Here is a 7,502-nt window from a genome sequence, read left to right as displayed (position 1 = left end):
TGTCTGGCTGGAAGAGTACGGGTGTGGTCACAGTTGCCTCACGAGCCTACTGGCTGAAGACAGAAGGACAGGTGTCCATTCTGGTCTGTGGTTCACACAGGCCTCCTAGGAGAGACCCACACAGACCCAGCAGCTACTGTGGGCTACAAGAAAGGGAGAAGAGAGAGGTGGAAAGGAACGTGTACTGAAACCTTCCCTAAAGGAGCCATGAAATGGTGAAGGAGAAAACACAAATTATCGCTAGACTCGTACTTGGCATTGATGAAAAAAGAACAACACACACACACACACACACACACACACACACACGCACACACATACACACAAATAAAATGCTTTTGCTCTTTGTAGACATGGTGCCTTATATATGTTTTCATTGTTCTCATCTCCCTGCTCTCCCAACACACACACACAAACACAAATACACACACACAAACGAACAAACACACACACACACACACACACACAAATCCAGAACTGTGACAGAAGATTAGTCCATGCAGCACCTGTGATTTGCCAAGGGATCACTCACTTGAGCACAGTCAGGCTGTATAAGGAGAAAGATGATCTGTCGGTGTGTCTGTCTGTCTGTCTGTCTGTCTGTCTGTCTTTCTCTCTCTCACTCTCTCTCTCTCTCTCCCCCCTCTATCTTGTGCTCCCTCTCTATCTCTCATGCACACACACACACTCACACACACACACACACACACACACACACACACACACACACAGACTCAGAGCAGTGCCTCTCCTGAATTTGTTGGTTCCTCCTTTGGGACAAGGTACAAGCTGGTGCACGGGGGTTGCCTGGTCAGAACAGGGGATCCAACCAAAGGGAGCACCACTCTAATAAGGCAGAACAACCCATGCCTCTCCCTTTCTCCAGGGCCAGACACTTTCCCTTGGGATCAACCAGCCTTGACTCCCCATTCACCAAAAACCTATGCCAGGACACTTGGTGAAGGTGTCCCGAGATATGTGGCTCCTCAGAGCCGGGGCTGAAAACAAGCAAGGGGTCATGGTGCCCCAGGGGGTGTCTGACCTGGGTTTGGGGAAGTGTTGGGGAAACGGATAGGGTCTTAAAGGCTACATACATGAATGGACTCCCTACTTTCAGCCTAGATGCTTCTGGGTGACTTGGTGGATTTTGGGGGAGGACGAGGAGACCAGATGGACAGGGAGCATCAGCAGATGCTGGGAGAGCTGGGAAATGTGATCACCCTGTGAGTACTGTTGACAGCTGGGAAGGCAGGGAGGGCAGACAGGCTCGGTGTATGTGGGTTGGAGTGGATATATTCCTCGCAGATATTCACTTTCTGTCTGACTCCAAGTACCCTCACCTACCTAGTGGGCTCTTCTGGGACCCTCCTCAGGTGAAAGGGTGACTGAGCACAGAAGACAAGGGCTCACACAGCAAGGAGGGCCTATCTTCTGCATCCAACACCCAAGACCCCTAGCAAAAAGAAAAAGACTCGCGAAGGCAGGTGTGAAGGTGCTGCTCCCCACCTCTGATTAAAGCCACCAGGTTCTACGAGAGAGAGGAAGGGTGCAGATGTGCGGCTGTGTGGCTCCCACTGCTCCAGGCCAGAAGCTCTGTGGCACCCCTCCTCACCCATTCCTGCATCTCCCTGTTTCCTGGGACACTGGCCACTAGGAATGGGGGTGGGATCCCCAGGTCAACACACACCCCTGCCCCCCACCCCTGGGGCACATTTGTGACAAGGACATGGCAGACTGTGGGGGGGGAGGGTGAACTCGAGGAGGAGACAAGAAAGGGGAGGCAGGAGGTGCAGGACCAGGTTAGTGGTTGGTTGGCCGGAGTGTTTCCAGGCTGTGGGCCCTCAGAGCCACCATTCATGTGTACTAATGGGAGAGCTGTAGGTGGTGGCTCCGGGTACACATGGGTCCAGAGTCCTAGGACCAGCAGTGGCAACCAGTTCGGGGCCGCAAGCTGGCCAGGACGCACCATCTCCTCTGGGCAACTGTGAGAGGTGCAGCTGGTCAGAGCCGAAAGTGCCATGTTTGAAATGCAATGCTGCTGGGAAGGGGCAGGGGCATCTGCGGGCACATGGCAGAGCTGCATGTGGCCCCTGCTCCTCTTCTTCAGCCAACACCATTCCCACCTCAGCCGCTCCAGTGCCCCCCTTGCAGGGACCTCAGTCTCAGGGCTGCCATGGCCACCGTGCCTCCACGTGGCTACCTGTGGCAATGTGCCCGCCAGCTCCATGTGCTCCCCACCAGAAACTGCACTATGATCAGCGAGGCCGCCAGCTGATGAAGCCACCTGCTCTTATGTGTACTCGCTCTTCTCTCTGCTCTCTCTGCCCCCACTTCTCTCCTGGGCTGTGTTGCTCCTGCCGGGGATGCCCACCCCGTTGCTCTCCCCTGATTCGTGCCCCTGGCCACTGCTGCCATGGGAGTGTGCCTTGGGCCCCGACCCCTCCTTCTCTTGACCCCTTACCCCTCTTCCTTTCAGGCCTGGCCCCCACCCCTGGCTGCAAGCCAAGCCCTGACTGGGACGAAAGGCTTCCAGGCCATGGAAATTGTAGCCTCACCTCAACTCATCACTCCCTCCCAACCCCAGTACCTGCCCTGGGTATCAAATCTCCCCTCAGCCCCACCGCTGGAGGAGACTCTCCTCCATCCTCCTCCACTCAACACACCTAAAAGGCGTACGGTGACCCTTGTGTGTATGTTTGTGTGTATATGTTTGTTTGTGTCTGTTTATGTGTGTGTGATTGTTGGGGATAACTACCTCTCAAGGACTTAGAACATAATACCCTTTGAGATGAGTCAGCACACAGCACACTTCCAAAAACAGCACAAAACACCCAGTGTAAAGGACTCAGCACACAGCTCCCTTTGAAGGACTCAGCATATAGTACCCTGTGTAGAGTACTCAGCACACAGCACCCTTTGAAGGAGGGAGTCCATAGCCCACAAGGTAATGGACTAAGTGCATGGCATGCTTTGAAAAACTCAATGCATACCATTCTTTCTCAGGGACTCAGTACATAGCACCCTGTGTTAAGACCACACACAGCCCCCTTTGAAGGACTGGGTACATAGCACACTGTGTAGAATAGTGCACAGCACCCTTCGAAAAACACAGCACATAGCACAATTTTGAAGGACTGAGCATATATTACCCTGTGGAAGGACTCAGCACATACAACATTGTCAAAGGACTCAGCACATAGCACCATTTGAAGGACAGTACAGAGCACCTCTTGTAAAGGACTCGTCACATAGCACTTGAAAAATTCACCTTATCCATCTCATCTCAAGGACTCAGCACATAGCAATACCCTTTGGGATGAATTAGCACACTGCACCTTTAGAAAGACTCAGCATACAGTAGCTGTGTAATGGACACAGTACAGTACCCAAAAACAAGCAGGTTCCATTCTTCTCAGGGATTCAGCACATAGCACCCTTTGGGATAACTCAGCAAACAGGACGTTTTGAGGACTCAGCACAAAACCCCCATGTCGGAAGGACCCAGCAAACAGGACCCTGTGAAGGACTCAGCACATAGCTGTATGTCACAAGTGCAACTTTCATTAGAATTAGTATGCTTTCTTCAGTATCACCATTCTTCAGAAACACTTCACAAATACTACTAGTTCATATTTAGCTAAAGTGTGGGAGGATCAGGTGAGGGTCTTGAACTCAATGCTTGGGGGCCCTGACCCTGAGCTCTTTGGTTCAATCTAGAGCTCTAGCACTTGGAGGCACAGCTCCAATATTTTTTGTTGTTGTTGTTTATTCTTTGACAGGTCTTACGGTGATTAGGAAGGCCAACTTGGGGTATCTGTGGGCAAAGGCTCTTAGCTCAGCTTGGAGCTGATCTCTCCCTTCCTTGTGCCTCTGGGAGCCGGGCCTCCTGGAACTCTCTTGGCCTAGGGTGGAACAGACCTGCTCTGGCATCAGTACTCAGGGTGAGCAAAAGTCAGCTTGGCCCTGGTCACTTCCCCCAATTGAACTCTAGAGGATGATGACATGGGGCTGCATGTCTCACGTCTGGCCACGAGGAGGCAGGAGTCACCCGCCATAGTGATTGTACCTGTGAGTTATGTTTACTCTTACTGCCCTGGGGCCCCCGTCGTGCTTTGAAGCCACCCTGGACAGGAAAGTCCTTGAGATTCTTACATAAAATTAACCATCAAAAAGCAAGTGGGGCTGTGGCTCAAGTGGAAGAGCACTAGGCTTGAGCAAGAAAACTCAGGGATAGAGCCTAGGCCCTGAGTTCACAAACACACACACACACACACACACACACAAACACACACACACACCACATGTATGCAAAATCAGAGATTTCTACAGTGCAATCTTTAGGTATTCTCCACGTTTTCCCCACTAAGCTTCATGGCTGTTGGCCTAGGTGTTTGTTGCATACAAAACCACCTGGCATCTTTAATTTTGGGAAACAGTATGGTTAGAAAGTCAGCCTTCCCCCATCACAGCTCCTTGATTGGGTTGTGGTCTATCCAGGCCCTTTGGGGCTCCTTATACAGACTCGCCAAGATGCCTTCAAAAGGCATCACATGCTGGGCACTGGTGGCTCATATATGTCATCCTAGATACTCAGGAAGCTGAGATCTGGAGGATTATTGTGCCAAGCCAGCCTGGGCAGGAAAGTGTGTGAGCCTCTTATCCTCGATGAATTATCAGAAAACAAAAATGTCCCTGTGCCTCAAGTGGTAGAGTGCCTGCCTTGAGAAAAAGAGCTCAGGGACAGTGCTCACAGCCAACAACAACAAGTAGAGGCATTGCATGTTGGCTTTGGGATTGGTATGGGTCAAATATAATTGGAATTTTCAAGTGCTCCAAGACAAAGCAGTACCTCATTTAGTTCTGTGTTACTCTATCTCATCTCACACTCTGGCCTTGGCCATGCTTTGGTTAGCATTGCTCTGGCTTGACAGGAGGGCTCCAAGGAGGAAGATCTCAGAGCAATCACCCCCACCATATTCTTTTGCCCCGCTCATTCTGTTGCTTCTGCTCTTTGCTACAGACCATCTTTCTGGAATCCATACATGACGTCACTGCCACCAACATTGTGGTGAGTGGTGGGTCTGGCCTGTCTCGGGGCAGTCAGAGATGGAAGTCGGTATGGGACTAGGAGCTTCTACCCTGTGTGGGGGCTGAGGCCAGAGCCGACATTTATTTCATCCTGAGCATTGAAGAGGTGAGGAGACAGTGTAGAATCCACATTGAGTCAGCTAAGATTGGAATCTAGAGGACCACTTCTGTGAGGTAGGCTGTGGGGTCAGGGGGCCATTGTTCCTGGTACTCCTCTCTAAAGACTCCCCCCTCCCTCTCTCATCCCTCAATGGTAGAAGAGAAACTACAAATAAGTGGGTCCAAGAGGATGCAGGGGAGTATTTCTGTGTGAACCAGACTTGTGCTTCATATTCATCCTAGCCCCTACTTCCAATTTATCTGAGGAATGGCCATATGGGTTTGGGATGGGGGGAATCATCCTAGCTGAGAATGTTGCTCAGTGGTAGATTGGTAGCCTAGCAAGCCTGACACAAGGGGTTTCATTCCACACAGAAAAAGGTGGAAGGGGAGGTGGGGCTCAACTGGTAGAGCACCAGCTTTGATCAAAAAGATCTCAGGGACAGTGGCCAGGCCCTGAGCTCAAGCCCCAGGACTGGAAGAACAAATCTTTGTTGGAGGCTTTTCGTCCCTTTGAAAACAATTTATTCTTTGTGATAAGCATAACATGGGTCTCTTCCCTGGCCACCAATGGGCCATAAGATGTCCCTTGAATTTGAGCCACTTCCCAGAAGCCTCTGCCCTACCTGACCCATAGTTTACCCCCATCTTGTGGCAGATCAAGGCCTGAGAGAAGGCCACCTGTAACCTACTTCTGGTGGCTGCCGAGGCTTTTGAGAGTAAGTATGTCACATAGAGAGTTATCATCCACATCAGTCTACAGAAGAAAGGGAGGGAGTGCTCCTTGCCTGAGCCCTCAAGCTGTAGGCGGCTCTGGATGTGGGGCATCTGCCGCAGGTTGTGCTCCATGGGGGAGTCATCCATAGGGTTAAAACCCCGACCTCTCCTCTGGCAGTTTCCAAGCTGTCTTGAAGTTGCAATTCTTCAAAACCTTTCTGTTCCTCGCTCATTTCACCCACCCCAGAGCCTGAGGCATCTGAAGCAGTGGGGGAGGGGGGTCAGCCTGTGCTGGCATCTGGAGCCCGCTGTCCACGCCTTCCCCTGCAAGGACCCACAGCAGCTCCTGCAGCTCTCTCTTCTTCTCCATCTTCTCCTGGGAGAGCCAGCACACGCGCTCAGCTTTCTCCTGACACAGCTCATCCAGGACAAACATCTGCTCTTTACATGCCATGAGGGACTCCTCGATGGTGCGGATGTGTGCAGACAGCTGGCTACATTGATGGTGGAGCTCATCCACAGAACTATGGAAGTATACCTCATCAGACAGGTCATGGATGAAGCAGATTTTCTTCTCAGATGCCCACGTGTCTCACTTGCCATCCCAACACTAGCTATGGTGGCAGCTCACAGAGCAGAGGGCCTGTGGCTCCAGCTCTGTCTGGCACTGAGTTGCAGGTGGGCTGGACACCTGCAGCAGGGCTTCTGCTCTTGCAGCAGGAGTTTTCCCCTGTGGATCTCAGCCTCTGAGAGGGCTCACATATCCACGTCCCTCTAGGTCTGGGGCATGTCTCCATCCTCTGGGATGGTCACGTTGGGGGGAGTAATCTCCTCTCCTTTTCTTCCTCAGGGCTCACACTTTCCACTTCCCCAGGGAAATCCAGGAAGCTCAGCTGGGCCTGCAGGTGCTCCTCCTATGGTCTGGTTATTTCCAGGCACTTGAGAGTGTCCTGCCACTTTGGGGGCACCCCCTGGTCCCCTCAGTTGTTCAGGCCCTGCACTTGCTTCAGCAGCTCCAGCAGCTGGGTCTCCCTCAGCGTTCAGCTGCTCATTGGAGGCAATGTGCTGTGCACTGGTGGCTCTGAGCACCTGCAGCTGGGCCAGGGACTGCTCCTGCTGCTCCTGCAGCTCACAAGAGGCTTGGCTCTCTCGCTCTCTCTCTCCCAGCCACCTCTTTCCATTCCTCTATCTTCTCCTCTGAATGGTCTAGGTGTTCCAGCAGTTATTTCTTCACTTGTTGCTCTGAGTCCAGGATGCTGGTGAGCTCCTCCTTCTCACCGCTCGACCTTGGAGAGTGTCCCACAGCAGGGCCAGTTCTTCCTCTGGCAATGGGTCACACACACACACACATGCACCTTGTGGGATCTAGGGTATCTCCTGCAGATCCTTGGCCTTATCCTCCAGTCTCTTCAGTTGCTCCTGCTGCTCTGTGTTCTGGAGAAGAGATTCTGGTTTTCCTGGACCTGGATGTGAAGTTGTTACTCCAGTTTTTTCAACTCCATTTGTGTGCAGTAGGCCTAAGCCTGCAACTGCAACTCTGCCTAAGATGGTCCTGCGGGAGGCCATGGCTCTGTCAGCTTCTTTCTCAGTTCCCCCAG

Source organism: Dipodomys spectabilis, unplaced genomic scaffold, assembly GCF_019054845.1.
Source record: "Dipodomys spectabilis isolate Male_0828 unplaced genomic scaffold, ASM1905484v1 ptg000110l, whole genome shotgun sequence".
Lineage (NCBI taxonomy): Eukaryota > Metazoa > Chordata > Mammalia > Rodentia > Heteromyidae > Dipodomys > Dipodomys spectabilis.
This window is presented reverse-complemented; position numbering follows the sequence as displayed.